The following is a 20332-nucleotide window of genomic DNA, read 5'->3' on the forward strand; positions in this document are numbered from 1 at the left end:
ATTTGTATTTCGCAGTTGTTGGAAAACAGAGCAAAATCGAATGAAACGGCGACGAAAAGCCTACGATACTCGGTATTCCCAGCCGGTCACCCATGCAAGTACTAACCGAGCCCGACATTGCTTAACTTCCGAGATCGAACGAGATCGGGTGCATTCAACGTGGTATGGTTGTAGGCGATAAAGTAGTAGTCTATTCGGCTATTTGTATTTCGCAGTTGTTGGAAAACAGAGCAAAATCGAATGAAACGGCGACGAAAAGCCTACGATACTCGGTATTCTCAGCCGGTCACCCATGCAAGTACTAACCGAGCCCGACATTGCTTAACTTCCGAGATCGAACGAGATCGGGTGCATTCAACGTGGTATGGTTGTAGGCGATAAAGTAGTAGTCTATTCGGCTATTTGTATTTTGCAGTTGTTGGTAAACAGAGCAAAATCGAATGAAGCGGCGACGAAAAGCCTACGACACTCGGTATTCCCAGCCGGTCACCCATGCAAGTACTAACCGAGCCCGACATTGCTTAACTTCCGAGATCGAACGAGATCGGGTGCATTCAACGTGGTATGGTTGTAGTCGATAAAGTAGTAGTTTGTTCTGCTATTTGTATTTTGCAGTTGTTAGAAAACAGAGAAAAAACGAATGGAACGGCGACGAAAAAAAAGCCTACGACACTCGGTATTCCCAGCCGGTCACCCATGCAAGTAATAACCGAGCCCGACATTGCTTAACTTCCGAGATCGAACGAGATCGGGTGCATTCAACGTGGTATGGTTGTAGGCAATAAAGTAGTAGTCTATTCGGCTATTTGTATTTCGCAGTTGTTGGAAAACAGAGCAAAATCGAATGAAACGGCGACGAAAAGCCTACGACACTCGGTATTCCAAGCCGGTCACCCATGCAAGTACTAACCGAGCCCGACATTGCTTAACTTCCGAGATCGAACGAGATCGGGTGCATTCAACGTGGTATGGTTGTAAGCGATAAAGTAGTAGTCTATTCGGCTATTTGTATTTCGCAGTTGTTGGAAAACAGAGCAAAATCGAATGAAACGGCGACGAAAAGCCTACGACACTCGGTATTCCCAGCCGGTCACCCATGCAGGTACTAACCGAGCCCGACATTGCTTTACTTCCGAGATCGAACGAAATCGGGTGCATTCAACGTGGTATGGTTGTAGGCGATAAAGTAGTAGTCTATTCGGCTATTTGTATTTCGCAGTTGTTGGAAAACAGAGCAAAATCGAATGAAACGGCGACGAAAAGCCTACGACACTCGGTATTCCCAGCCGGTCACCCATGCAAGTACTAACCGAGCCTGACATTGCTTAACTTCCGAGATCGAACGATAACGGGTGCATTCAACGTGGTATGGTTGTAGGCGATAAAGTAGTAGTCTATTCGGCTATTTGTATTTCGCAGTTGTTGGAAAACAGAGCAAAATCGAATGAAACGGCGACAAAAAGCCTACGACACTCGGTATTCCCAGCCGGTCACCCATGCAAGTACTAACCGAGCCCGACATTGCTTAACTTCCGAGATCGAGTGCATTCAACGTGGTATGGTTGTAAGCGATAAAGTAGTAGTCTATTCGGCTATTTGTATTTCGCAGTTGTTGGAAAACAGAGCAAAATCGAATGAAACGGCGACGAAAAGCCTACGACACTCGGTATTCCCAGCAGGTCACCCATGCAAGTTCTAACCGAGCCCGACATTGCTTAACTTCCGAGATCGAACGAGATCGGGTGCATTCAACGTGGTATGGTTGTAGGCGATAGAGTAGTAGTCTATTCGGCTATTTGTATTTCGCAGTTGTTGGAAAACAGAGCAAAATCGAATGAAACGGCGACGAAAAGCCTACGACACTCGGTATTCCCAGCCGGTCACCCATGCAAGTACTAACCGAGCCCGACATTGCTTAACTTCCGAGATCGAACGATAACGGGTGCATTCAACGTGGTATGGTTGTAGGCGATAAAGTAGTAGTCTATTCGGCTATTTGTATTTCGCAGTTGTTAGAAAACAGAGCAAAATCGAATGAAACGGCGACGAAAAGCCTACGACACTCGGTATTCCCAGCCGGTCACCCATGCAAGTACTAACCAAGCCCGACATTGCTTAACTTCCGAGATCGAACAAGATCGGGAGCATTCAACGTGGTATGGTTGTAGGCGATGAAGTAGTAGTCTATTCGGCTATTTGTATTTCGCAGTTGTTAGAAAACACAGCAAAATCGAATGAAACGACGACGAAAAGCTTACGGCACTCGGTATTCCCAGCCGGTCACCCATGCAAGTACTAACCGAACCCGACATTGCTTAACTTCAGAGATCGACGAGATCGGGTGCATTCAACGTGGTATGGTTGTAGGCGATAAAGTAGTAGTCTATTCGGCTATTTGTATTTCGCAGTTGTTGGAAAGCAGAGCAAAATCGAACGAAACGGCGACGAAAAGCCTACGACACTCGGTATTCCCAGCCGGTCACCCATGCAAGTACTAACCGAGCCCGACATTGCTTAACTTCCGAGATCAAACGAGATCGGGTGCATTCAACGTGGTATGGTTGTACGCGATAAAGTAGTAGTCTATTCGGCTATTTGTATTTCGCAGTTGTTGGAAAACAGAGCAAAATCGAATGAAACGGCGACGAAAAGCCTACGACACTCGGTATTCCCAGCCGGTCACCCATGCAAGTACTAACCGAGCCCGACATTGCTTAACTTCCGAGATCGAACGAGATCGGGTGCATTCAACGTGGAATGGTTGTAGGCGCTAAAGTACTAGTCTATTCGGCTATTTGTATTTCGCAGTTGTTGGAAAACAGAGCAAAATCGAATGAAACGGCGACGAAAAGCCTACGACACTCGGTATTCCCAGCCGGTCACCCATGCAAGTACTAACCGAGCCCGACATTGCTTAACTTCCGAGATCGAACGAGATCGGGTGCATTCAACGTGGTATGGTTGTAGGCGATAAAGTAGTAGTCTATTCGGCTATTTGTATTTCGCAGTTGTTGGAAAACAGAGCAAAATTGAATGAAACGGCGACGAAAAGCCTACGACACTCGGTATTCCCAGCCGGTCACCCATGCAAGTACTAACCGAGCCCGACATTGCTTAACTTCCGAGATCGAACGAGATCGGGTGCATTCAACGTGGTATGGTTGTAGGCGATAAAGTAGTAGTCTATTCGGCTATTTGTATTTCGCAGTTGTTGGAAAACAGAGCAAAATCGAATGAAACGGCGACGAAAAGCCTACGACACTGGGTATTCCCAGCCGGTCGCCCATGCAAGTACTAACCGAGCCTGACATTGCTTAACTTCCGAGATCGAACGATAACGGGTGCATTCAACGTGGTATGGTTGTAGGCGATAAAGTAGTAGTCTATTCGGCTATTTATATTTCGCAGTTGTTGGAAAACAGAGCAAAATCGAATGAAACGGCGACAAAAAGCCTACGACACTCGGTATTCCCAGCCGGTCACCCATGCAAGTACTAACCGAGACCGACATTGCTTAACTTCCGAGATCGAGTGCATTCAACGTGGTATGGTTGTAGGCGATAAAGTAGTAGTCTATTCGGCTATTTGTATTTCGCAGTTGTTGGAAAACAGAGCAAAATCGAATGAAACGGCGACGAAAAGCCTACGACACTCGGTATTCCCAGCCGGTCACCCATGCAAGTACTAACCGAGCACGACATTGCTTAACTTCCGAGATCGAACGAGATCGGGTGCATTCACCGTGGTATGGTTGTAGGCGATAAAGTAGTAGTCTATTCGGCTATTTGTATTTCCCAGTTGTTAGAAAACAGAGCAAAATCGAATGAAAGGGCGACGAAAAGCCTACGACATTCGGTATTCCCAGCCGGTCACCCATGCAAGTACTAACCAAGCCCGACATTGCTTAACTTCCGAGATCGAACAAGATCGGGTGCATTCAACGTGGTATGGTTGTAGGCGATAAAGTAGTAGTCTATTCGGCTATTTGTATTTCGCAGTTGTTGGAAAACAGAGCAAAATCGAATGAAATGGCGACAAAAAGCCCACGACACTCGGTATTCCCAGCCGGTCACCCATGCAAGTACTAACCGAGCCCGACATTGCTTAACTTCCGAGATCGAACGAGATCGGGTGCATTCAACGTGGTATGGTTGTAGGCGATAAAGTAGTAGTCTATTCGGCTATTTGTATTTCGCAGTTGTTGGAAAACAGAGCAAAATCGAATGAAACGGCGACGAAAAGCCTATGACACTCGGTATTCCCAGCCGGTCACCCATGCAAGTACTAACCGAGCCCGACATTGCTTAACTTCCGAGATCGAACGAGATCGTGTGCATTCAACGTGGTATGGTTGTAGGCGATAAAGTAGTAGTCTATTCGGCTATTTGTATTTCGCAGTTGTTGGAAAACAGAGCAAAATCGAATGAAACGGCGACAAAAAGCCTACGACACTCGGTATTCCCAGCCGGTCACCATGTAAGTACTAACCGAGCCCGACATTGCTTAACTTCCGAGATCGATTGCATTCAACGTGGTATGGTTGTAGGCGATAAAGTAGTAGTCTATTCGGCTATTTGTATTTCGCAGTTGTTGGAAAACAGAGCAAAATCGAATGAAACGGTGACGAAAAGCCTACGACACTCGGTATTCCCAGCCGGTCACCCATGCAAGTACTAACCGAGCCCGACATTGCTTAACTTCCGAGATCGAACGAGATCGGGTGCATTCAACGTGGTATGGTTGTAGGCAATAAAGTAGTAGTCTATTCGGCTATTTGTATTTCGCAGTTGTTGGAAAACAGAGCAAAATCGAATGAAACGGCGACGAAAAGCCTACGACACTCGGTATTCCCAGCCGGTCACCCATGCAAGTACTAACCGAGCCCGACATTGCTTAACTTCCGAGATCGAACGATAACGGGTGCATTCAACGTGGTATGGTTGTAGGCGATAAAGTAGTAGTCTATTCGGCTATTTGTATTTCGCAGTTGTTGGAAAACAGAGCAAAATCGAATGAAACGGCGACAAAAAGCCTACGACACTCGGTATTCCCAGCCGGTCACCCATGCAAGTACTAACCGAGCCCGACATTGCTTAACTCCCGAGATCGAACGAGATCGGGTGCATTCAACGTGGTATGGTTGTAGGCGATAAAGTAGTAGTCTATTCGGCTATTTGTATTTCGCAGTTGTTGGAAAACAGAGCAAAATCGAATGAAACGGCGACGAAAAGCCTACGACACTCGGTATTCCCAGCCGGTCACCCATGCAAGTACTAACCGAGCCCGACATTGCTTAACTTCCGAGATCGAACGATAACGGGTGCATTCAACGTGGTATGGTTGTAGGCGATAAAGTAGTAGTCTATTCGGCTATTTGTATTTCGCAGTTGTTGGAAAACAGAGCAAAATCGAATGAAACGGCGACAAAAAGCCTACGACACTCGGTATTCCCAGCCGGTCACCCATGCAAGTACTAACCGAGCCCGACATTGCTTAACTCCCGAGATCGAACGAGATCGGGTGCATTCAACGTGGTATGGTTGTAGGCGATAAAGTAGTAGTCTATTCGGCTATTTGTATTTCGCAGTTGTTGGAAAACAGAGCAAAATCGAATGAAACGGCGACGAGAAGCCTACGACACTCGGTATTCCCAGCCGGTCACCCATGCAAGTACTAACCGAGCCCGACATTGCTTAACTTCCGAGATCGAACGAGATCGGGTGCATTCAACGTGGTATGGTTGTAGGCGATAAAGTAGTAGTCTATTCGGCTATTTGTATTTCGCAGTTGTTGGAAAACAGAGCAAAATCGAATGAAACGGCGACAAAAAGCCTACGACACTCGGTATTCCCAGCCGGTCACCCATGCAAGTACTAACCGAGCCCGACATTGCTTAACTTCCGAGATCGAACGAGATCGGGTGCATTCAACGTGGTATGATTGTAGGCGATAAAGTAGTGGTCTATTCGGCTATTTGTATTTCGCAGTTGTTGGAAAACAGAGCAAAATCGAATGAAACGGCGACGAAAAGCCTACGACACTCGGTATTCGCAGCCGGTCACCCATGCAAGTACTAACCGAGCCCGACATTGCTTAACTTCCGAGATCGAACGAGATCGGGTGCATTCAACGTGGTATGGTTGTAGGCGATAAAGTAGTAGTCTATTCGGCTATTTGTATTTCGCAGTTGTTGGAAAACAGAGCAAAATCGAATGAAACGGCGACGAAAAGCCTACGACACTCGATATTCCCAGCCGGTCACCCATGCAAGTACTAACCGAGCCCGACATTGCTTAACTTCCGAGATCGAACGAGATCGGGTGCATTCAACGTGGTATGGTTGTAGGCGATAAAGTAGTAGTCTATTCGGCTATTTGTATTTTGCAGTTGTTGGAAAACAGAGCAAAATCGAATGAAGCGGCGACGAAAAGCCTACGACACTCGGTATTCCCAGCCGGTCACCCATGCAAGTACTAACCGAGCCCGACATTGCTTAACTTCCGAGATCGAACGAGATCGGGTGCATTCAACGTGGTATGGTTGTAGTCGATAGAGTAGTAGTCTGTTCTGCTATTTGTATTTTGCAGTTGTTAGAAAACAGAGAAAAAACGAATGGAACGGCGACGAAAAAAAAGCCTACGACACTCGGTATTCCCAGCCGGTCACCCATGCAAGTACTAACCGAGCCCGACATTGCTTAACTTCCGAGATCGAACGAGATCGGGTGCATTCAACGTGGTATGGTTGTAGGCAATAAAGTAGTAGTCTATTCGGCTATTTGTATTTCGCAGTTGTTGGAAAACAGAGCAAAATCGAATGAAACGGCGAGGAAAAGCCTACGACACTCGGTATCCCAGCCGGTCATCCATGCAAGTACTAACCGAGCCCGACATTGCTTAACTTCCGAGATCGAACGAGATCGGGTGCATTCACCGTGGTATGGTTGTAGGCGATAAAGTAGTAGTCTATTCGGCTATTTGTATTTCGCAGTTGTTAGAAAACAGAGCAAAATCGAATGAAACGGCGACGAAAAGCCTACGACACTCGGTATTAACCAAGCCCGACATTGCTTAACTACCGAGATCGAATAAGATCGGGAGCATTCAACGTGGTATGGTTGTAGGCGATGAAGTAGTAGTCTATTCGGCTATTTGTATTTCGCAGTTGTTAGAAAACACAGCAAAATCGAATGAAACGACGACGAAAAGCTTACGACACTCGGTATTCCCAGCCGGTCACCCATGCAAGTACTAACCGAACCCGACATTGCTTAACTTCCGAGATCGACGAGATCGGGTGCATTCAACGTGGTATGGTTGTAGGCAATAAAGTAGTAGTCTATTAGGCTATTTGTATTTCGCAGTTGTTGGAAAACAGTGCAAAATCGAATGAAACGGCGACGAAAAGCCTACGACACTCGGTATTCCCAGCCGGTCACCCATGCAAGTACTAACCAAGCCCGACATTGCTTAACTTCCGAGATCGAACGAGATCGGGTGAATTCAACTTGGTATGGTTGTAGGCGATTAAACAGTAGTCTATTCGGCTATTTGTATTTCGCAGTTGTTGGAAAACAGAGCAAAATCGAACGAAACGGCGACGAAAAGCCTACGACACTCGGTATTCCAGCCGGTCACCCATGCAAGTACTAACCGAGCCCGACATTGCTTAACTTCCGAGATCGAACGAGATCGGGTGCATTCAACGTGGTATGGTTGTAGGCGATAAAGTAGTAGTCTATTCGGCTATTTGTATTTCGCAGTTGTTGGAAAACAGAGCAAAATCAAATGAAACGGCGACGAAAAGCCTACGATACTCGGTATTCACAGCCGGTCACCCATGCAAGTACTAAACGAGCCCGACATTGCTTAACTTCCGAGATCGAACGAGATCGGGTGCATTCAACGTGGTATGGTTGTAGGCGATAAAGTAGTAGTCTATTCGGCTATTTGTATTTCGCAGTTGTTGGAAAACAGATCAAAATCGAATGAAACGGCGACGAAAAGCCTACGACACTCGGTATTCCCAGTCGGTCACCCATGCAAGTACTAACCGAGCCCGACATTTGCTTAACTTCCGAGATCGAACGAGATCGGGTGCATTCAACGTGGTATGGTTGTAGGCGATAAAGTAGTAGTCTATTTGGCTGTTTGTATTTCGCAGTTGTTGGAAAACAGAGCAAAATCGAATGAAACGGCGACGAAAAGCCCACGACACTCGGTATTCCCAGCCGGTCACCCATGCAAGTACTAACCGAGCCCGACATTGCTTAACTTCCGAGATCGAACGAGATCGGGTGCATTCAACGTGGTATGGTTGTAGGCGATAAAGTAGTAGTCTATTAGGCTATTTGTATTTCGCAGTTGTTGGAAAACAGAGCAAAATCGAATGAAACGGCGACAAAAAGCCTACGACACTCGGTATTCCCAGCCGGTCACCCATGCAAGTACTAACCGAGCCCGACATTGCTTAACTTCCTAGATCGAGTGCATTCAACGTGGTATGGTTGTAGGCGATAAAGTAGTAGTCTATTCGGCTATTTGTATTTCGCAGTTGTTGGAAAACAGAGCAAAATCGAATGAAACGGCGACGAAAAGCCTACGACACTCGGTATTCCCAGCCGGTCACCCATGCAAGTACTAACCGAGCCCGACATTGCTTAACTTTCGAGATCGAACGATAACGGGTGCATTCAACGTGGTATGGTTGTAGGCGATAAAGTAGTAGTCTATTCGGCTATTTGTATTTCGCAGTTGTTGGAAAACAGAGCAAAATCAAATGAAACGGCGACGAAAAGCCTACGATACTCGGTATTCACAGCCGGTCACCCATGCAAGTACTAAACGAGCCCGACATTGCTTAACTTCCGAGATCGAACGAGATCGGGTGCATTCAACGTGGTATGGTTGTAGGCGATAAAGTAGTAGTCTATTCGGCTATTTGTATTTCGCAGTTGTTGGAAAACAGATCAAAATCGAATGAAACGGCGACGAAAAGCCTACGACACTCGGTATTCCCAGTCGGTCACCCATGCAAGTACTAACCGAGCCCGACATTGCTTAACTACCGAGATCGAACGAGATCGGGTGCATTCAACGTGGTATGGTTGTAGGCGATAAAGTAGTAGTCTATTCGGCTGTTTGTATTTCGCAGTTGTTGGAAAACAGAGCAAAATCGAATGAAACGGCGACGAAAAGCCCACGACACTCGGTATTCCCAGCCGGTCACCCATGCAAGTACTAACCGAGCCCGACATTGCTTAACTTCCGAGATCGAACGAGATCGGGTGCATTCAACGTGGTATGGTTGTAGGCGATAAAGTAGTAGTCTATTCGGCTATTTGTATTTCGCAGTTGTTGGAAAACAGAGCAAAATCGAATGAAACGGCGACAAAAAGCCTACGACACTCGGTATTCCCAGCCGGTCACCCATGCAAGTACTAACCGAGCCCGACATTGCTTAACTTCCTAGATCGAGTGCATTCAACGTGGTATGGTTGTAGGCGATAAAGTAGTAGTCTATTCGGCTATTTGTATTTCGCAGTTGTTGGAAAACAGAGCAAAATCGAATGAAACGGCGACGAAAAGCCTACGACACTCGGTATTCCCAGCCGGTCACCCATGCAAGTACTAACCGAGCCCGACATTGCTTAACTTTCGAGATCGAACGATAACGGGTGCATTCAACGTGGTATGGTTGTAGGCGATAAAGTAGTAGTCTATTCGGCTATTTGTATTTCGCAGTTGTTGGAAAACAGAGCAAAATCGAATGAAACGGCGACAAAAAGCCTACGACACTCGGTATTCCCAGCCGGTCACCCATGCAAGTACTAACCGAGCCAGACATTGCTTAACTTTCGAGATCGAACGATAACGGGTGCATTCAACGTGGTATGGTTGTAGGCGATAAAGTAGTAGTCTATTCGGCTATTTGTATTTCGCAGTTGTTGGAAAACAGAGCAAAATCGAATGAAACGGCGACAAAAAGCCTACGACACTCGGTATTCCCAGCCGGTCACCCATGCAAGTACTAACCGAGCCCGACATTGCTTAACTTCCGAGATCGAACGAGATCGGGTGCATTCAACGTGGTATGGTTGTAGGCAATAAAGTAGTAGTCTATTCGGCTATTTGTATTTCGCAGTTGTTGGAAAACAGAGCAAAATCGAATGAAACGGCGACGAAAAGCCTACGACACTCGGTATTCGCAGCCGGTCACCCATGCAAGTACTAACCGAGCCCGACATTGCTTAACTTCCGAGATCGAACGAGATCGGGTGCATTCAACGTGGTATGGTTGTAGGCGATAAAGTAGTAGTCTATTCGGCTATTTGTATTTCGCAGTTGTTGGAAAACAGAGCAAAATCGAATGAAACGGCGACGAAAAGCCTACGACACTCGATATTCCCTGCCGGTCACCCATGCAAGTACTAACCGAGCCCGACATTGCTTAACTTCCGAGATCGAACGAGATCGGGTGCATTCAACGTGGTATGGTTGTAGGCGATAAAGTAGTAGTCTATTCGGCTATTTGTATTTTGCAGTTGTTGGAAAACAGAGCAAAATCGAATGAAGCGGCGACGAAAAGCCTACGACACTCGGTATTCCCAGCCTGTCACCCATGCAAGTACTAACCGAGCCCGACATTGCTTAACTTCCGAGATCGAACGAGATCGGGTGCATTCAACGTGGTATGGTTGTAGGCGATAAAGTAGTAGTCTATTCGGCTATTTGTATTTCGCAGTTGTTGGAAAACAGAGCAAAATCGAATGAAACGGCGACGAGAAGCCTACGACACTCGGTATTCCCAGCCGGTCACCCATGCAAGTACTAACCGAGCCCGACATTGCTTAACTTCCGAGATCGAACGAGATCGGGTGCATTCAACGTGGTATGGTTGTAGGCAATAAAGTAGTAGTCTTTTCGGCTATTTGTATTTCGCAGTTGTTGGAAAACAGAGCAAAATCGAATGAAACGGCGACAAAAAGCCTACGACATTCGGTATTCCCAGCCGGTCACCCATGCAAGTACTAACCGAGCCCGACATTGCTTAACTTCCGAGATCGAACGAGATCGGGTGCATTCAACGTCGTATGGTTGTAGGCAATAAAGTAGTAGTCTATTCGGCTATTTGTATTTCGCAGTTGTTGGAAAACAGAGCAAAATCGAATGAAACGGCGACGAAAAGCCTACGACACTCGGTATTCCCAGCCGGTCACCCATGCAAGTACTAACCGAGCACGACATTGCTTAACTTCCGAGATCGAACGAGATCGGGTGCATTCAACGTGGTATGGTTGTAGGCGATAAAGTAGTAGTCTATTCGGCTATTTGTATTTCGCAGTTGTTGGAAAACAGAGCAAAATCGAATGAAACGGCGACGAAAAGCCTACGACACTCGGTATTCCCAGCCGGTCACCCATGCAAGTACTAACCGAGCCCGACATTGCTTAACTTCCGAGATCGAACGATAACGGGTGCATTCAACGTGGTATGGTTGTAGGCGATAAAGTAGTAGTCTATTCGGCTATTTGTATTTCGCAGTTGTTGGAAAACAGAGCAAAATCGAATGAAACGGCGACAAAAAGCCTACGACACTCGGTATTCCCAGCCGGTCACCCATGCAAGTACTAACCGAGCCCGACATTGCTTAACTTCCGTGATCGAACGAGATCGGGTGCATTCAAAGTGGTATGGTTGTAGGCGATAAAGTAGTAGTCTATTCGGCTATTTGTATTTCGCAGTTGTTGGAAAACAGAGCAAAACCGAATGAAACGGCGACGAGAAGCCTACGACACTCGGTATTCCCAGCCGGTCACCCATGCAAGTACTAACCGAGCCCGACATTGCTTAACTTCCGAGATCGAACGAGATCGGGTGCATTCAACGTGGTATGGTTGTAGGCGATAAAGTAATAGTCTATTCGGCTATTTGTATTTCGCAGTTGTTGGAAAACAGAGCAAAATCGAATGAAACGGCGACAAAAAGCCTACGACACTCGGTATTCCCAGCCGGTCACCCATGCAAGTACTAACCGAGCCCGACATTGCTTAACTTCCGAGATCGAACGAGATCGGGTGCATTCAACGTGGTATGGTTGTAGGCGATAAAGTAGTAGTCTATTCGGCTATTTGTATTTCGCAGTTGTTGGAAAACAGAGCAAAATCGAATGAAACGGCGACGAAAAGCCTACGACACTCGGTATTCGCAGCCGGTCACCCATGCAAGTACTAACCGAGCCCGACATTGCTTAACTTCCGAGATCGAACGAGATCGGGTGCATTCAACGTGGTATGGTTGTAGGCGATAAAGTAGTAGTCTATTCGGCTATTTGTATTTCGCAGTTGTTGGAAAACAGAGCAAAATCGAATGAAACGGCGACGAGAAGCCTACGACACTCGGTATTCCCAGCCGGTCACCCATGCAAGTACTAACCGAGCCCGACATTGCTTAACTTCCGAGATCGAACGAGATCGGGTGCATTCAACGTGGTATGGTTGTAGGCAATAAAGTAGTAGTCTTTTCGGCTATTTGTATTTTGCAGTTGTTGGAAAACAGAGCAAAATCGAATGAAACGGCGACAAAAAGCCTACGACACTCGGTATTCCCAGCCGATCACCCATGCAAGTACTAAACGAGCCCGACATTGCTTAACTTCCGAGATCGAACGAGATCGGGTGCATTCAACGTGGTATGGTTGTAGGCGATAAAGTAGTAGTCTATTCGGCTATTTGTATTTCGCAGTTGTTGGAAAACAGAGCAAAATCGAAAGAAACGGCGACGAAAAGCCTACGACACTCGGTATTCCCAGCCGGTCACCCATGCAAATACTAACCGAGCCCGACATTGCTTAACTTCCGAGCTCGAACGATAACGGGTGCATTCAACGTGGTATGGTTGTAGGCGATAAAGTAGTAGTCTATTCGGCTATTTGTATTTCGCAGTTGTTGGAAAACAGAGCAAAATCGAATGAAACGGCGACAAAAAGCCTACGACACTCGGTATTCCCAGCCGGTCACCCATGCAAGTACTAACCGAGCCCGACATTGCTTAACTTCCGAGATCGAACGAGATCGGGTGCATTTAAAGTGGTATGGTTGTAGGCGATAAAGTAGTAGTCTATTCGGCTATTTGTATTTCGCAGTTGTTGGAAAACAGAGCAAAACCGAATGAAACGGCGACGAGAAGCCTACGACACTCGGTATTCCCAGCCGGTCACCCATGCAAGTACTAACCGAGCCCGACATTGCTTAACTTCCGAGATCGAACGAGATCGGGTGCATTCAACGTGGTATGGTTGTAGGCGATAAAGTAATAGTCTATTCGGCTATTTGTATTTCGCAGTTGTTGGAAAACAGAGCAAAATCGAATGAAACGGCGACAAAAAGCCTACGACACTCGGTATTCCCAGCCGGTCACCCATGCAAGTACTAACCGAGCCCGACATTGCTTAACTTCCGAGATCGAACGAGATCGGGTGCATTCAACGTGGTATGGTTGTAGGCGATAAAGTAGTAGTCTATTCGGCTATTTGTATTTCGCAGTTGTTGGAAAACAGAGCAAAATCGAATGAAACGGCGACGAAAAGCCTACGACACTCGGTATTCGCAGCCGGTCACCCATGCAAGTACTAACCGAGCCCGACATTGCTTAACTTCCGAGATCGAACGAGATCGGGTGCATTCAACGTGGTATGGTTGTAGGCGATAAAGTAGTAGTCTATTCGGTTATTTGTATTTCGCAGTTGTTGGAAAACAGAGCAAAACCGAATGAAACGGCGACGAAAAGTCTACGACACTCGATATTCCCAGCCGGTCACCCATGCAAGTACTAACCGAGCCCGACATTGCTTAACTTCCGAGATCGAACGAGATCGGGTGCATTCAACGTGGTATGATTGTAGGCGATAAAGTAGTAGTCTATTCGGCTATTTGTATTTTGCAGTTGTTGGAAAACAGAGCAAAATCGAATGAAGCGGCGACGAAAAGCCTACGACACTCGGTATTCCCAGCCGGTCACCCATGCAAGTACTAACCGAGCCCGACATTGCTTAACTTCCGAGATCGAACGAGATCGGGTGCATTCAACGTGGTATGGTTGTAGTCGATAAAGTAGTAGTCTGTTCTGCTATTTGTATTTTGCAGTTGTTAGAAAACAGAGAAAAAACGAATGGAACGGCGACGAAAAAAAAGCCTACGACACTCGGTATTCCCAGCCGGTCACCCATGCAAGTACTAACCGAGCCTGACATTTCTTAACTTCCGAGATCGAACGAGATCGGGTGCATTCAACGTGGTATAGTTGTAGGCAATAAAGTAGTAGTCTATTCGGCTATTTGTATTTCGCAGTTGTTGGAAAACAGAGCAAAATCGAATGAAACGGCGAGGAAAAGCCTAGGACACTCGGTATTCCCAGCCGGTCACCCATGCAAGTACTAACCGAGCCCGACATTGCTTAACTTCCGAGATCGAACGAGATCGGGTGCATTCACCGTGGTATGGTTGTAGGCGATAAAGTAGTAGTCTTTTCGGCTATTTGTATTTCGCAGTTGTTGGAAAACAGAGCAAAATCGAATGAAACGGCGACAAAAAGCCTACGACACTCGGTATTCCCAGCCGGTCACCCATGCAAGTACTAACCGAGCCCGACATTGCTTAACTTCCGAGATCGAACGAGATCGGGTGCATTCAACGTGGTATGGTTGTAGGCAATAAAGTAGTTGTCTATTCGGCTATTTGTATTTCGCTGTTGTTGGAAAACAGAGCAAAATCGAATGAAACGGCGACGAGAAGCCTACGACACTCGGTATTCCCAGCCGGTCACCCATGCAAGTACTAACCGAGCACGACATTGCTTAACTTCCGAGATCGAACGAGATCGGGTGCATTCAACGTGGTATGGTTGTAGGCGATAAAGTAGTAGTCTATTCGGCTATTTGTATTTCGCAGTTGTTGGAAAACAGAGCAAAATCGAATGAAACGGCGACGAAAAGCCTACGACACTCGGTATTCCCAGCCGGTCACCCATGCAAGTACTAACCGAGCCCGACATTGCTTAACTTCCGAGATCGAACGATAACGGGTGCATTCAACGTGGTATGGTTGTAGGCGATAAAGTAGTAGTCTATTCGGCTATTTGTATTTCGCAGTTGTTGGAAAACAGAGCAAAATCGAATGAAACGGCGACAAAAAGCCTACGACACTCGGTATTCCCAGCCGGTCACCCATGCAAGTACTAACCGAGCCCGACATTGCTTAACTTCCGAGATCGAACGAGATCGGGTGCAATCACAGTGGTATGGTTGTAGGCGATAAAGTAGTAGTCTATTCGGCTATTTGTATTTCGCAGTTGTTGGAAAACAGAGCAAAATCGAATGAAACGGCGACGAGAAGCCTACGACACTCGGTATTCCCAGCCGGTCACCCATGCAAGTACTAACCGAGCCCGACATTGCTTAACTTCCGAGATCGAACGAGATCGGGTGCATTCAACGTGGTATGGTTGTAGGCGATAAAGTAGTAGTCTATTCGGCTATTTGTATTTCGCAGTTGTTGGAAAACAGAGCAAAATCGAATGAAACGGCGACAAAAAGCCTACGACACTCGGTATTCCCAGCCGGTCACCCATGCAAGTACTAACCGAGCCCGACATTGCTTAACTTCCGAGATCGAACGAGATCGGGTGCATTCAACGTGGTATGGTTGTAGGCGATAAAGTAGTAGTCTATTCGGCTATTTGTATTTCGCAGTTGTTGGAAAACAGAGCAAAATCGAATGAAACGGCGACGAAAAGCCTACGACACTCGATATTCCCAGCCGGTCACCCATGCAAGTACTAACCGAGCCCGACATTGCTTAACTTCCGAGATCGAACAATAACGGGTGCATTCAACGTGGTATGGTTGTAGGCGATAAAGTAGTAGTCTATTCGGCTATTTGTATTTCGCAGTTGTTGGAAAACAGAGCAAAATCGAATGAAACGGCGACAAAAAGCCTACGACACTCGGTATTCCCAGCCGGTCACCCATGCAAGTACTAACCGAGCCCGACATTGCTTAACTTCCGAGATCGAACGAGATCGGGTGCAATCAAAGTGGTATGGTTGTAGGCGATAAAGTAGTAGTCTATTCGGCTATTTGTATTTCGCAGTTGTTGGAAAACAGAGCAAAGTCGAATGAAACGGCGACGAGAAGCCTACGACAGTCGGTATTCCCAGCCGGTCACCCATGCAAGTACTAACCGAGCCCGACATTGCTTAACTTCCGAGATCGAACGAGATCGGGTGCATTCAACGTGGTATGGTTGTAGGCGATGAAGTAGTAGTCTATTCGGCTATTTGTATTTCGCAGTTGTTGGAAAACAGAGCAAAATCGAATGAAACGGCGACAAAAAGCCTACGACACTCGGTATTCCCAGCCGGTCACCCATGCAAGTACTAACCGAGCCCGACATTGCTTAACTTCCGAGATCGAACGAGATCGGGTGCATTCAACGTGGTATGGTTGTAGGCGATAAAGTAGTAGTCTATTCGGCTATTTGTATTTCGCAGTTGTTAGAAAACACAGCAAAATCGAATGAAACGACGACGAAAAGCTTACGACACTCGGTATTCGCAGCCGGTCACCCATGCAAGTACTAACCGAGCCCGACATTGCTTAACTTCCGAGATCGAACGAAATCGGGTGCATTCAACGTGGTATGGTTGTAGGCGATAAAGTAGTAGTCTATTCGGCTATTTGTATTTCGCAGTTGTTAGAAAACACAGCAAAATCGAATGAAACGACGACGAAAAGCTTACGACACTCGGTATTCGCAGCCGGTCACCCATGCAAGTACTAACCGAGCCCGACATTGCTTAACTTCCGAGATCGAACGAGATCGGGTGCATTCAACGTGGTATGGTTGTAGGCGATAAAGTAGTAGTCTATTCGGCTATTTGTATTTCGCAGTTGTTAGAAAACACAGCAAAATCGAATGAAACGACGACGAAAAGCTTACGACACTCGGTATTCCCAGCCGGTCACCCATGCAAGTACTAACCGAACCCGACATTGCTTAACTTCCGAGATCGACGAGATCGGGTGCATTCAACGTGGTATGGTTGTAGGCAATAAAGTAGTAGTCTATTCGGCTATTTGTATTTCGCAGTTGTTGGAAAACAGAGCAAAATCGAATGAAACGGCGACGAAAAGCCTACGACACTCGGTATTCCCAGCCGGTCACCCATGCAAGTACTAACCGAGCTCGACATTGCTTAACTTCCGAGATCGAGTGCATTCAACGTGGTATTGTTGTAGGCGATAAAGTAGTAGTCTATTCGGCTATTTGTATTTCGCAGTTGTTGGAAAACAGAGCAAAATCGAATGAAACGGCGACGAAAAGCCTACGACACTCGGTATTCCCAGCCGGTCACCCATGCAAGTACTAACCGAGCCCGACATTGCTTAACTTCCGAGATCGAACGAGATCGGGTGCATTCAACGTGGTATGGTTGTAGGCGATAAAGTAGTAGTCTATTCGGCTATTTGTATTTCGCAGTTGTTGGAAAACAGAGCAAAATCGAATGAAACGGCGACGAAAAGCCTACGTCACTCGGTATTCCCAGCCGGTCACCCATGCAAGTACTAACCTAGCCCGACAGTGCTTAACTTCCGGGTCGAACGATAACGGGTGCATTCAACGTGGTATGGTTGTAGGCGATAAAGTAGTAGTCTATTCGGCTATTTGTATTTCGCAGTTGTTGGAAAACAGAGCAAAATCGAATGAAACGGCGACAAAAAGCCTACGACACTCGGTATTCCCAGCCGGTCACCCATGCAAGTACTAACCGAGCCCGACATTGCTTAACTTCCGAGATCGAAAGAGATCGGGTGCATTCAACGTGGTATGGTTGTAGGCGATAAAGTAGTAGTCTATTCGGCTATTTGTATTTCGCAGTTGTTGGAAAACAGAGCAAAATCGAATGAAACGGCGACAAAAATCCCACGACACTCGGTATTCCCAGCCGGTCACCCATGCAAGTACTAACCGAGCCCGACATTGCTTAACTTCCGAGATCGAACGAGATCGGGTGCATTCAACGTGGTATGGTTGTAGGCGATAAAGTAGTAGTCTATTCGGCTATTTGTATTTCGCAGTTGTTGGAAAACAGAGCAAAATCGAATGAAACGGCGACGAAAAGCCTACGACACTCGGTATTCCCAGCCGGTCACCCATGCAAGTACTAACCGAGCCTGACATTGCTTAACTTCCGAGATCGAACGATAACGGGTGCATTCAACGTGGTATGGTTGTAGGCGATAAAGTAGTAGTCTATTCGGCTATTTGTATTTCGCAGTTGTTGGAAAACAGAGCAAAATCGAATGAAACGGCGACGAAAAGCCTACGACACTCGGTATTCCCAGCCGGTCACCCATGCAAGTACTAACCGAGCCCGACATTGCTTAACTTCCGAGATCGAGTGCATTCAACGTGGTATGGTTGTAGGCGATAAAGTAGTAGTCTATTCGGCTATTTGTATTTCGCAGTTGTTGGAAAACAGAGCAAAATCGAATGACACGGCGACGAAAAGCCTACGACACTCGGTATTCCCAGCCGGTCACCCATGCAAGTACTAACCGAGCCCGACATTGCTTAACTTCCGAGATCGAACGAGATCGGGTGCATTCAACGTGGTATGGTTGTAGGCGATAAAGTAGTAGTCTATTCGGCTATTTGTATTTCGCAGTTGTTGGAAAACAGAGCAAAATCGAATGAAACGGCGACGAAAAGCCTACGACACTCGGTATTCCCAGCCGGTCACCCATGCAAGCACTAACCGAGCCCGACATTGCTTAACTTCCGAGATCGAACGAGATCGGGTGCATTCAACGTGGTATGGTTGTAGGCGATAAAGTAGTAGTCTATTCGGCTATTTGTATTTCGCAGTTGTTGGAAAACAGAGCAAAATCGAATGAAACGGCGACGAAAAGCCTACGACACTCGGTATTCCCAGCCGGTCACCCATGCAAGTACTAACCGAGCCCGACATTGCTTAACTTCCGAGATCGAACGAGATCGGGTGCATTCAACGTGGTATGGTTGTAGGCGATAAAGTAATAGTCTATTCGGCTATTTGTATTTCGCAGTTGTTGGAAAACAGAGCAAAATCGAATGAAACGGCGACAAAAAGCCTACGACACTCGGTATTCCCAGCCGGTCACCCATGCAAGTACTAACCGAGCCCGACATTGCTTAACTTCCGAGATCGAACGAGATCGGGTGCATTCAACGTGGTATGGTTGTAGGCGATAAAGTAGTAGTCTATTCGGCTATTTGTATTTCGCAGTTGTTGGAAAACAGAGCAAAATCGAATGAAACGGCGACGAAAAGCCTACGACACTCGGTATTCGCAGCCGGTCACCCATGCAAGTACTAACCGAGCCCGACATTGCTTAACTTCCGAGATCGAACGAGATCGGGTGCATTCAACGTGGTATGGTTGTAGGCGATAAAGTAGTAGTCTATTCGGTTATTTGTATTTCGCAGTTGTTGGAAAACAGAGCAAAACCGAATGAAACGGCGACGAAAAGTCTACGACACTCGATATTCCCAGCCGGTCACCCATGCAAGTACTAACCGAGCCCGACATTGCTTAACTTCCGAGATCGAACGAGATCGGGTGCATTCAACGTGGTATGGTTGTAGGCGATAAAGTAGTAGTCTATTCGGCTATTTGTATTTTGCAGTTGTTGGAAAACAGAGCAAAATCGAATGAAGCGGCGACGAAAAGCCTACGACACTCGGTATTCCCAGCCGGTCACCCATGCAAGTACTAACCGAGCCCGACATTGCTTAACTTCCGAGATCGAACGAGATCGGGTGCATTCAACGTGGTATGGTTGTAGTCGATAAAGTAGTAGTCTGTTCTGCTATTTGTATTTTGCAGTTGTTAGAAAACAGAGAAAAAACGAATGGAACGGCGACGAAAAAAAAGCCTACGACACTCGGTATTCCCAGCCGGTCACCCATGCAAGTACTAACCGAGCCTGACATTTCTTAACTTCCGAGATCGAACGAGATCGGGTGCATTCAACGTGGTATAGTTGTAGGCAATAAAGTAGTAGTCTATTCGGCTATTTGTATTTCGCAGTTGTTGGAAAACAGAGCAAAATCGAATGAAACGGCGAGGAAAAGCCTAGGACACTCGGTATTCCCAGCCGGTCACCCATGCAAGTACTAACCGAGCCCGACATTGCTTAACTTCCGAGATCGAACGAGATCGGGTGCATTCACCGTGGTATGGTTGTAGGCGATAAAGTAGTAGTCTTTTCGGCTATTTGTATTTCGCAGTTG

General features: G+C 46.7%; 70 non-coding genes and 31 pseudogenes across 70 annotated transcripts; all 101 read right to left on the bottom strand.

Annotated features, from left to right (window-relative positions):
• Nucleotides 1-57: 57 nt before the first annotated feature.
• LOC144415087 (5S ribosomal RNA) lies at nucleotides 58-176 on the bottom strand. Its single transcript, XR_013470979.1, has one exon. It is a non-coding gene; the product is annotated as a 5S ribosomal RNA (ribosomal RNA).
• An 81-nt stretch (nucleotides 177-257) lies between these two features.
• On the bottom strand, nucleotides 258-376 carry LOC144415631 (5S ribosomal RNA). The gene has a single exon (XR_013471523.1). It is a non-coding gene; the product is annotated as a 5S ribosomal RNA (ribosomal RNA).
• An 81-nt stretch (nucleotides 377-457) lies between these two features.
• LOC144415295 (5S ribosomal RNA) lies at nucleotides 458-576 on the bottom strand. Its single transcript, XR_013471187.1, has one exon. It is a non-coding gene; the product is annotated as a 5S ribosomal RNA (ribosomal RNA).
• An 85-nt stretch (nucleotides 577-661) lies between these two features.
• On the bottom strand, nucleotides 662-780 carry LOC144416100 (5S ribosomal RNA). The gene has a single exon (XR_013471994.1). It is a non-coding gene; the product is annotated as a 5S ribosomal RNA (ribosomal RNA).
• Nucleotides 781-861: 81 nt separating this feature from the next.
• Nucleotides 862-980, bottom strand: LOC144416107 (5S ribosomal RNA). Its single transcript, XR_013472001.1, has one exon. It is a non-coding gene; the product is annotated as a 5S ribosomal RNA (ribosomal RNA).
• Nucleotides 981-1061: 81 nt separating this feature from the next.
• On the bottom strand, nucleotides 1062-1180 carry LOC144416731 (5S ribosomal RNA). The gene has a single exon (XR_013472624.1). It is a non-coding gene; the product is annotated as a 5S ribosomal RNA (ribosomal RNA).
• An 81-nt stretch (nucleotides 1181-1261) lies between these two features.
• Nucleotides 1262-1380, bottom strand: LOC144412086 (5S ribosomal RNA; annotated as a pseudogene).
• Nucleotides 1381-1461: 81 nt separating this feature from the next.
• LOC144412607 (5S ribosomal RNA) lies at nucleotides 1462-1570 on the bottom strand (annotated as a pseudogene).
• Nucleotides 1571-1651: 81 nt separating this feature from the next.
• LOC144416843 (5S ribosomal RNA) lies at nucleotides 1652-1770 on the bottom strand. The gene has a single exon (XR_013472736.1). It is a non-coding gene; the product is annotated as a 5S ribosomal RNA (ribosomal RNA).
• An 81-nt stretch (nucleotides 1771-1851) lies between these two features.
• On the bottom strand, nucleotides 1852-1970 carry LOC144417908 (5S ribosomal RNA; annotated as a pseudogene).
• Nucleotides 1971-2051: 81 nt separating this feature from the next.
• LOC144416436 (5S ribosomal RNA) lies at nucleotides 2052-2170 on the bottom strand. The gene has a single exon (XR_013472329.1). It is a non-coding gene; the product is annotated as a 5S ribosomal RNA (ribosomal RNA).
• Nucleotides 2171-2251: 81 nt separating this feature from the next.
• On the bottom strand, nucleotides 2252-2369 carry LOC144412711 (5S ribosomal RNA; annotated as a pseudogene).
• Nucleotides 2370-2450: 81 nt separating this feature from the next.
• Nucleotides 2451-2569, bottom strand: LOC144416201 (5S ribosomal RNA). Its single transcript, XR_013472095.1, has one exon. It is a non-coding gene; the product is annotated as a 5S ribosomal RNA (ribosomal RNA).
• An 81-nt stretch (nucleotides 2570-2650) lies between these two features.
• LOC144415050 (5S ribosomal RNA) lies at nucleotides 2651-2769 on the bottom strand. Its single transcript, XR_013470942.1, has one exon. It is a non-coding gene; the product is annotated as a 5S ribosomal RNA (ribosomal RNA).
• An 81-nt stretch (nucleotides 2770-2850) lies between these two features.
• Nucleotides 2851-2969, bottom strand: LOC144413892 (5S ribosomal RNA). Its single transcript, XR_013469783.1, has one exon. It is a non-coding gene; the product is annotated as a 5S ribosomal RNA (ribosomal RNA).
• An 81-nt stretch (nucleotides 2970-3050) lies between these two features.
• Nucleotides 3051-3169, bottom strand: LOC144413893 (5S ribosomal RNA). The gene has a single exon (XR_013469784.1). It is a non-coding gene; the product is annotated as a 5S ribosomal RNA (ribosomal RNA).
• An 81-nt stretch (nucleotides 3170-3250) lies between these two features.
• On the bottom strand, nucleotides 3251-3369 carry LOC144412237 (5S ribosomal RNA; annotated as a pseudogene).
• An 81-nt stretch (nucleotides 3370-3450) lies between these two features.
• Nucleotides 3451-3559, bottom strand: LOC144412876 (5S ribosomal RNA; annotated as a pseudogene).
• An 81-nt stretch (nucleotides 3560-3640) lies between these two features.
• On the bottom strand, nucleotides 3641-3759 carry LOC144417531 (5S ribosomal RNA; annotated as a pseudogene).
• An 81-nt stretch (nucleotides 3760-3840) lies between these two features.
• Nucleotides 3841-3959, bottom strand: LOC144417355 (5S ribosomal RNA). The gene has a single exon (XR_013473248.1). It is a non-coding gene; the product is annotated as a 5S ribosomal RNA (ribosomal RNA).
• An 81-nt stretch (nucleotides 3960-4040) lies between these two features.
• LOC144414806 (5S ribosomal RNA) lies at nucleotides 4041-4159 on the bottom strand. Its single transcript, XR_013470696.1, has one exon. It is a non-coding gene; the product is annotated as a 5S ribosomal RNA (ribosomal RNA).
• An 81-nt stretch (nucleotides 4160-4240) lies between these two features.
• On the bottom strand, nucleotides 4241-4359 carry LOC144417320 (5S ribosomal RNA). The gene has a single exon (XR_013473214.1). It is a non-coding gene; the product is annotated as a 5S ribosomal RNA (ribosomal RNA).
• Nucleotides 4360-4440: 81 nt separating this feature from the next.
• Nucleotides 4441-4548, bottom strand: LOC144413099 (5S ribosomal RNA; annotated as a pseudogene).
• An 81-nt stretch (nucleotides 4549-4629) lies between these two features.
• On the bottom strand, nucleotides 4630-4748 carry LOC144413896 (5S ribosomal RNA). Its single transcript, XR_013469786.1, has one exon. It is a non-coding gene; the product is annotated as a 5S ribosomal RNA (ribosomal RNA).
• Nucleotides 4749-4829: 81 nt separating this feature from the next.
• LOC144417909 (5S ribosomal RNA) lies at nucleotides 4830-4948 on the bottom strand (annotated as a pseudogene).
• An 81-nt stretch (nucleotides 4949-5029) lies between these two features.
• Nucleotides 5030-5148, bottom strand: LOC144415143 (5S ribosomal RNA). Its single transcript, XR_013471035.1, has one exon. It is a non-coding gene; the product is annotated as a 5S ribosomal RNA (ribosomal RNA).
• Nucleotides 5149-5229: 81 nt separating this feature from the next.
• On the bottom strand, nucleotides 5230-5348 carry LOC144417910 (5S ribosomal RNA; annotated as a pseudogene).
• Nucleotides 5349-5429: 81 nt separating this feature from the next.
• LOC144415144 (5S ribosomal RNA) lies at nucleotides 5430-5548 on the bottom strand. Its single transcript, XR_013471036.1, has one exon. It is a non-coding gene; the product is annotated as a 5S ribosomal RNA (ribosomal RNA).
• Nucleotides 5549-5629: 81 nt separating this feature from the next.
• LOC144413897 (5S ribosomal RNA) lies at nucleotides 5630-5748 on the bottom strand. The gene has a single exon (XR_013469787.1). It is a non-coding gene; the product is annotated as a 5S ribosomal RNA (ribosomal RNA).
• Nucleotides 5749-5829: 81 nt separating this feature from the next.
• On the bottom strand, nucleotides 5830-5948 carry LOC144414554 (5S ribosomal RNA). The gene has a single exon (XR_013470444.1). It is a non-coding gene; the product is annotated as a 5S ribosomal RNA (ribosomal RNA).
• Nucleotides 5949-6029: 81 nt separating this feature from the next.
• Nucleotides 6030-6148, bottom strand: LOC144414978 (5S ribosomal RNA). The gene has a single exon (XR_013470870.1). It is a non-coding gene; the product is annotated as a 5S ribosomal RNA (ribosomal RNA).
• An 81-nt stretch (nucleotides 6149-6229) lies between these two features.
• Nucleotides 6230-6348, bottom strand: LOC144414738 (5S ribosomal RNA). Its single transcript, XR_013470628.1, has one exon. It is a non-coding gene; the product is annotated as a 5S ribosomal RNA (ribosomal RNA).
• An 81-nt stretch (nucleotides 6349-6429) lies between these two features.
• LOC144415296 (5S ribosomal RNA) lies at nucleotides 6430-6548 on the bottom strand. Its single transcript, XR_013471188.1, has one exon. It is a non-coding gene; the product is annotated as a 5S ribosomal RNA (ribosomal RNA).
• An 85-nt stretch (nucleotides 6549-6633) lies between these two features.
• Nucleotides 6634-6752, bottom strand: LOC144413898 (5S ribosomal RNA). Its single transcript, XR_013469788.1, has one exon. It is a non-coding gene; the product is annotated as a 5S ribosomal RNA (ribosomal RNA).
• Nucleotides 6753-6833: 81 nt separating this feature from the next.
• Nucleotides 6834-6951, bottom strand: LOC144418219 (5S ribosomal RNA; annotated as a pseudogene).
• Nucleotides 6952-7206: 255 nt separating this feature from the next.
• LOC144418144 (5S ribosomal RNA) lies at nucleotides 7207-7324 on the bottom strand (annotated as a pseudogene).
• Nucleotides 7325-7405: 81 nt separating this feature from the next.
• Nucleotides 7406-7524, bottom strand: LOC144416738 (5S ribosomal RNA). The gene has a single exon (XR_013472631.1). It is a non-coding gene; the product is annotated as a 5S ribosomal RNA (ribosomal RNA).
• Nucleotides 7525-7605: 81 nt separating this feature from the next.
• On the bottom strand, nucleotides 7606-7723 carry LOC144417157 (5S ribosomal RNA). Its single transcript, XR_013473049.1, has one exon. It is a non-coding gene; the product is annotated as a 5S ribosomal RNA (ribosomal RNA).
• An 81-nt stretch (nucleotides 7724-7804) lies between these two features.
• Nucleotides 7805-7923, bottom strand: LOC144417136 (5S ribosomal RNA). Its single transcript, XR_013473029.1, has one exon. It is a non-coding gene; the product is annotated as a 5S ribosomal RNA (ribosomal RNA).
• An 81-nt stretch (nucleotides 7924-8004) lies between these two features.
• Nucleotides 8005-8124, bottom strand: LOC144417133 (5S ribosomal RNA). The gene has a single exon (XR_013473026.1). It is a non-coding gene; the product is annotated as a 5S ribosomal RNA (ribosomal RNA).
• Nucleotides 8125-8205: 81 nt separating this feature from the next.
• LOC144414807 (5S ribosomal RNA) lies at nucleotides 8206-8324 on the bottom strand. Its single transcript, XR_013470697.1, has one exon. It is a non-coding gene; the product is annotated as a 5S ribosomal RNA (ribosomal RNA).
• Nucleotides 8325-8405: 81 nt separating this feature from the next.
• On the bottom strand, nucleotides 8406-8514 carry LOC144412992 (5S ribosomal RNA; annotated as a pseudogene).
• Nucleotides 8515-8595: 81 nt separating this feature from the next.
• Nucleotides 8596-8714, bottom strand: LOC144418342 (5S ribosomal RNA; annotated as a pseudogene).
• An 81-nt stretch (nucleotides 8715-8795) lies between these two features.
• Nucleotides 8796-8914, bottom strand: LOC144417138 (5S ribosomal RNA). The gene has a single exon (XR_013473031.1). It is a non-coding gene; the product is annotated as a 5S ribosomal RNA (ribosomal RNA).
• Nucleotides 8915-8995: 81 nt separating this feature from the next.
• LOC144414662 (5S ribosomal RNA) lies at nucleotides 8996-9114 on the bottom strand. The gene has a single exon (XR_013470552.1). It is a non-coding gene; the product is annotated as a 5S ribosomal RNA (ribosomal RNA).
• Nucleotides 9115-9195: 81 nt separating this feature from the next.
• On the bottom strand, nucleotides 9196-9314 carry LOC144414808 (5S ribosomal RNA). The gene has a single exon (XR_013470698.1). It is a non-coding gene; the product is annotated as a 5S ribosomal RNA (ribosomal RNA).
• Nucleotides 9315-9395: 81 nt separating this feature from the next.
• Nucleotides 9396-9504, bottom strand: LOC144412994 (5S ribosomal RNA; annotated as a pseudogene).
• An 81-nt stretch (nucleotides 9505-9585) lies between these two features.
• LOC144418343 (5S ribosomal RNA) lies at nucleotides 9586-9704 on the bottom strand (annotated as a pseudogene).
• Nucleotides 9705-9785: 81 nt separating this feature from the next.
• LOC144412672 (5S ribosomal RNA) lies at nucleotides 9786-9904 on the bottom strand (annotated as a pseudogene).
• Nucleotides 9905-9985: 81 nt separating this feature from the next.
• Nucleotides 9986-10104, bottom strand: LOC144413899 (5S ribosomal RNA). The gene has a single exon (XR_013469789.1). It is a non-coding gene; the product is annotated as a 5S ribosomal RNA (ribosomal RNA).
• An 81-nt stretch (nucleotides 10105-10185) lies between these two features.
• On the bottom strand, nucleotides 10186-10304 carry LOC144414979 (5S ribosomal RNA). Its single transcript, XR_013470871.1, has one exon. It is a non-coding gene; the product is annotated as a 5S ribosomal RNA (ribosomal RNA).
• An 81-nt stretch (nucleotides 10305-10385) lies between these two features.
• LOC144415809 (5S ribosomal RNA) lies at nucleotides 10386-10504 on the bottom strand. Its single transcript, XR_013471703.1, has one exon. It is a non-coding gene; the product is annotated as a 5S ribosomal RNA (ribosomal RNA).
• An 81-nt stretch (nucleotides 10505-10585) lies between these two features.
• On the bottom strand, nucleotides 10586-10704 carry LOC144416936 (5S ribosomal RNA). The gene has a single exon (XR_013472828.1). It is a non-coding gene; the product is annotated as a 5S ribosomal RNA (ribosomal RNA).
• Nucleotides 10705-10785: 81 nt separating this feature from the next.
• LOC144413900 (5S ribosomal RNA) lies at nucleotides 10786-10904 on the bottom strand. Its single transcript, XR_013469790.1, has one exon. It is a non-coding gene; the product is annotated as a 5S ribosomal RNA (ribosomal RNA).
• Nucleotides 10905-10985: 81 nt separating this feature from the next.
• LOC144417696 (5S ribosomal RNA) lies at nucleotides 10986-11104 on the bottom strand (annotated as a pseudogene).
• Nucleotides 11105-11185: 81 nt separating this feature from the next.
• On the bottom strand, nucleotides 11186-11304 carry LOC144416632 (5S ribosomal RNA). The gene has a single exon (XR_013472525.1). It is a non-coding gene; the product is annotated as a 5S ribosomal RNA (ribosomal RNA).
• An 81-nt stretch (nucleotides 11305-11385) lies between these two features.
• LOC144417911 (5S ribosomal RNA) lies at nucleotides 11386-11504 on the bottom strand (annotated as a pseudogene).
• An 81-nt stretch (nucleotides 11505-11585) lies between these two features.
• LOC144416735 (5S ribosomal RNA) lies at nucleotides 11586-11704 on the bottom strand. Its single transcript, XR_013472628.1, has one exon. It is a non-coding gene; the product is annotated as a 5S ribosomal RNA (ribosomal RNA).
• Nucleotides 11705-11785: 81 nt separating this feature from the next.
• On the bottom strand, nucleotides 11786-11904 carry LOC144413902 (5S ribosomal RNA). The gene has a single exon (XR_013469792.1). It is a non-coding gene; the product is annotated as a 5S ribosomal RNA (ribosomal RNA).
• Nucleotides 11905-11985: 81 nt separating this feature from the next.
• Nucleotides 11986-12104, bottom strand: LOC144413903 (5S ribosomal RNA). Its single transcript, XR_013469793.1, has one exon. It is a non-coding gene; the product is annotated as a 5S ribosomal RNA (ribosomal RNA).
• An 81-nt stretch (nucleotides 12105-12185) lies between these two features.
• On the bottom strand, nucleotides 12186-12304 carry LOC144414980 (5S ribosomal RNA). Its single transcript, XR_013470872.1, has one exon. It is a non-coding gene; the product is annotated as a 5S ribosomal RNA (ribosomal RNA).
• An 81-nt stretch (nucleotides 12305-12385) lies between these two features.
• LOC144413904 (5S ribosomal RNA) lies at nucleotides 12386-12504 on the bottom strand. Its single transcript, XR_013469794.1, has one exon. It is a non-coding gene; the product is annotated as a 5S ribosomal RNA (ribosomal RNA).
• Nucleotides 12505-12585: 81 nt separating this feature from the next.
• Nucleotides 12586-12704, bottom strand: LOC144416579 (5S ribosomal RNA). Its single transcript, XR_013472472.1, has one exon. It is a non-coding gene; the product is annotated as a 5S ribosomal RNA (ribosomal RNA).
• An 81-nt stretch (nucleotides 12705-12785) lies between these two features.
• Nucleotides 12786-12904, bottom strand: LOC144412161 (5S ribosomal RNA; annotated as a pseudogene).
• An 81-nt stretch (nucleotides 12905-12985) lies between these two features.
• Nucleotides 12986-13104, bottom strand: LOC144415864 (5S ribosomal RNA). Its single transcript, XR_013471758.1, has one exon. It is a non-coding gene; the product is annotated as a 5S ribosomal RNA (ribosomal RNA).
• Nucleotides 13105-13185: 81 nt separating this feature from the next.
• On the bottom strand, nucleotides 13186-13304 carry LOC144413905 (5S ribosomal RNA). The gene has a single exon (XR_013469795.1). It is a non-coding gene; the product is annotated as a 5S ribosomal RNA (ribosomal RNA).
• Nucleotides 13305-13385: 81 nt separating this feature from the next.
• LOC144413906 (5S ribosomal RNA) lies at nucleotides 13386-13504 on the bottom strand. Its single transcript, XR_013469796.1, has one exon. It is a non-coding gene; the product is annotated as a 5S ribosomal RNA (ribosomal RNA).
• An 81-nt stretch (nucleotides 13505-13585) lies between these two features.
• Nucleotides 13586-13704, bottom strand: LOC144414982 (5S ribosomal RNA). Its single transcript, XR_013470874.1, has one exon. It is a non-coding gene; the product is annotated as a 5S ribosomal RNA (ribosomal RNA).
• Nucleotides 13705-13785: 81 nt separating this feature from the next.
• On the bottom strand, nucleotides 13786-13904 carry LOC144416710 (5S ribosomal RNA). Its single transcript, XR_013472603.1, has one exon. It is a non-coding gene; the product is annotated as a 5S ribosomal RNA (ribosomal RNA).
• Nucleotides 13905-13985: 81 nt separating this feature from the next.
• Nucleotides 13986-14104, bottom strand: LOC144415297 (5S ribosomal RNA). Its single transcript, XR_013471189.1, has one exon. It is a non-coding gene; the product is annotated as a 5S ribosomal RNA (ribosomal RNA).
• An 85-nt stretch (nucleotides 14105-14189) lies between these two features.
• Nucleotides 14190-14308, bottom strand: LOC144417756 (5S ribosomal RNA; annotated as a pseudogene).
• Nucleotides 14309-14389: 81 nt separating this feature from the next.
• Nucleotides 14390-14508, bottom strand: LOC144417609 (5S ribosomal RNA; annotated as a pseudogene).
• An 81-nt stretch (nucleotides 14509-14589) lies between these two features.
• Nucleotides 14590-14708, bottom strand: LOC144413908 (5S ribosomal RNA). Its single transcript, XR_013469798.1, has one exon. It is a non-coding gene; the product is annotated as a 5S ribosomal RNA (ribosomal RNA).
• An 81-nt stretch (nucleotides 14709-14789) lies between these two features.
• Nucleotides 14790-14908, bottom strand: LOC144416633 (5S ribosomal RNA). The gene has a single exon (XR_013472526.1). It is a non-coding gene; the product is annotated as a 5S ribosomal RNA (ribosomal RNA).
• Nucleotides 14909-14989: 81 nt separating this feature from the next.
• Nucleotides 14990-15108, bottom strand: LOC144417912 (5S ribosomal RNA; annotated as a pseudogene).
• Nucleotides 15109-15189: 81 nt separating this feature from the next.
• Nucleotides 15190-15308, bottom strand: LOC144416511 (5S ribosomal RNA). The gene has a single exon (XR_013472404.1). It is a non-coding gene; the product is annotated as a 5S ribosomal RNA (ribosomal RNA).
• An 81-nt stretch (nucleotides 15309-15389) lies between these two features.
• On the bottom strand, nucleotides 15390-15508 carry LOC144413909 (5S ribosomal RNA). Its single transcript, XR_013469799.1, has one exon. It is a non-coding gene; the product is annotated as a 5S ribosomal RNA (ribosomal RNA).
• Nucleotides 15509-15589: 81 nt separating this feature from the next.
• LOC144413910 (5S ribosomal RNA) lies at nucleotides 15590-15708 on the bottom strand. Its single transcript, XR_013469800.1, has one exon. It is a non-coding gene; the product is annotated as a 5S ribosomal RNA (ribosomal RNA).
• Nucleotides 15709-15789: 81 nt separating this feature from the next.
• On the bottom strand, nucleotides 15790-15908 carry LOC144412231 (5S ribosomal RNA; annotated as a pseudogene).
• Nucleotides 15909-15989: 81 nt separating this feature from the next.
• LOC144414768 (5S ribosomal RNA) lies at nucleotides 15990-16108 on the bottom strand. Its single transcript, XR_013470658.1, has one exon. It is a non-coding gene; the product is annotated as a 5S ribosomal RNA (ribosomal RNA).
• An 81-nt stretch (nucleotides 16109-16189) lies between these two features.
• LOC144416941 (5S ribosomal RNA) lies at nucleotides 16190-16308 on the bottom strand. The gene has a single exon (XR_013472833.1). It is a non-coding gene; the product is annotated as a 5S ribosomal RNA (ribosomal RNA).
• An 81-nt stretch (nucleotides 16309-16389) lies between these two features.
• Nucleotides 16390-16508, bottom strand: LOC144413911 (5S ribosomal RNA). Its single transcript, XR_013469801.1, has one exon. It is a non-coding gene; the product is annotated as a 5S ribosomal RNA (ribosomal RNA).
• An 81-nt stretch (nucleotides 16509-16589) lies between these two features.
• Nucleotides 16590-16708, bottom strand: LOC144417448 (5S ribosomal RNA). The gene has a single exon (XR_013473341.1). It is a non-coding gene; the product is annotated as a 5S ribosomal RNA (ribosomal RNA).
• An 81-nt stretch (nucleotides 16709-16789) lies between these two features.
• Nucleotides 16790-16908, bottom strand: LOC144416707 (5S ribosomal RNA). Its single transcript, XR_013472600.1, has one exon. It is a non-coding gene; the product is annotated as a 5S ribosomal RNA (ribosomal RNA).
• An 81-nt stretch (nucleotides 16909-16989) lies between these two features.
• LOC144418145 (5S ribosomal RNA) lies at nucleotides 16990-17107 on the bottom strand (annotated as a pseudogene).
• An 81-nt stretch (nucleotides 17108-17188) lies between these two features.
• Nucleotides 17189-17297, bottom strand: LOC144413033 (5S ribosomal RNA; annotated as a pseudogene).
• An 81-nt stretch (nucleotides 17298-17378) lies between these two features.
• On the bottom strand, nucleotides 17379-17497 carry LOC144413912 (5S ribosomal RNA). Its single transcript, XR_013469802.1, has one exon. It is a non-coding gene; the product is annotated as a 5S ribosomal RNA (ribosomal RNA).
• An 81-nt stretch (nucleotides 17498-17578) lies between these two features.
• Nucleotides 17579-17696, bottom strand: LOC144412954 (5S ribosomal RNA; annotated as a pseudogene).
• Nucleotides 17697-17777: 81 nt separating this feature from the next.
• LOC144414699 (5S ribosomal RNA) lies at nucleotides 17778-17896 on the bottom strand. Its single transcript, XR_013470588.1, has one exon. It is a non-coding gene; the product is annotated as a 5S ribosomal RNA (ribosomal RNA).
• Nucleotides 17897-17977: 81 nt separating this feature from the next.
• LOC144416558 (5S ribosomal RNA) lies at nucleotides 17978-18096 on the bottom strand. Its single transcript, XR_013472451.1, has one exon. It is a non-coding gene; the product is annotated as a 5S ribosomal RNA (ribosomal RNA).
• Nucleotides 18097-18177: 81 nt separating this feature from the next.
• Nucleotides 18178-18296, bottom strand: LOC144412087 (5S ribosomal RNA; annotated as a pseudogene).
• An 81-nt stretch (nucleotides 18297-18377) lies between these two features.
• Nucleotides 18378-18486, bottom strand: LOC144412390 (5S ribosomal RNA; annotated as a pseudogene).
• Nucleotides 18487-18567: 81 nt separating this feature from the next.
• Nucleotides 18568-18686, bottom strand: LOC144413913 (5S ribosomal RNA). The gene has a single exon (XR_013469803.1). It is a non-coding gene; the product is annotated as a 5S ribosomal RNA (ribosomal RNA).
• Nucleotides 18687-18767: 81 nt separating this feature from the next.
• LOC144416081 (5S ribosomal RNA) lies at nucleotides 18768-18886 on the bottom strand. The gene has a single exon (XR_013471975.1). It is a non-coding gene; the product is annotated as a 5S ribosomal RNA (ribosomal RNA).
• Nucleotides 18887-18967: 81 nt separating this feature from the next.
• Nucleotides 18968-19086, bottom strand: LOC144413914 (5S ribosomal RNA). The gene has a single exon (XR_013469804.1). It is a non-coding gene; the product is annotated as a 5S ribosomal RNA (ribosomal RNA).
• An 81-nt stretch (nucleotides 19087-19167) lies between these two features.
• On the bottom strand, nucleotides 19168-19286 carry LOC144413915 (5S ribosomal RNA). The gene has a single exon (XR_013469805.1). It is a non-coding gene; the product is annotated as a 5S ribosomal RNA (ribosomal RNA).
• An 81-nt stretch (nucleotides 19287-19367) lies between these two features.
• LOC144414983 (5S ribosomal RNA) lies at nucleotides 19368-19486 on the bottom strand. Its single transcript, XR_013470875.1, has one exon. It is a non-coding gene; the product is annotated as a 5S ribosomal RNA (ribosomal RNA).
• Nucleotides 19487-19567: 81 nt separating this feature from the next.
• On the bottom strand, nucleotides 19568-19686 carry LOC144416168 (5S ribosomal RNA). Its single transcript, XR_013472062.1, has one exon. It is a non-coding gene; the product is annotated as a 5S ribosomal RNA (ribosomal RNA).
• Nucleotides 19687-19767: 81 nt separating this feature from the next.
• Nucleotides 19768-19886, bottom strand: LOC144415298 (5S ribosomal RNA). The gene has a single exon (XR_013471190.1). It is a non-coding gene; the product is annotated as a 5S ribosomal RNA (ribosomal RNA).
• Nucleotides 19887-19971: 85 nt separating this feature from the next.
• Nucleotides 19972-20090, bottom strand: LOC144417757 (5S ribosomal RNA; annotated as a pseudogene).
• An 81-nt stretch (nucleotides 20091-20171) lies between these two features.
• Nucleotides 20172-20290, bottom strand: LOC144417610 (5S ribosomal RNA; annotated as a pseudogene).
• Nucleotides 20291-20332: the final 42 nt, after the last annotated feature.

The sequence above is a fragment of the Styela clava genome, chromosome 15, assembly GCF_964204865.1.
Source record: "Styela clava chromosome 15, kaStyClav1.hap1.2, whole genome shotgun sequence".
In the NCBI taxonomy this organism is placed as follows: domain Eukaryota; kingdom Metazoa; phylum Chordata; class Ascidiacea; order Stolidobranchia; family Styelidae; genus Styela; species Styela clava.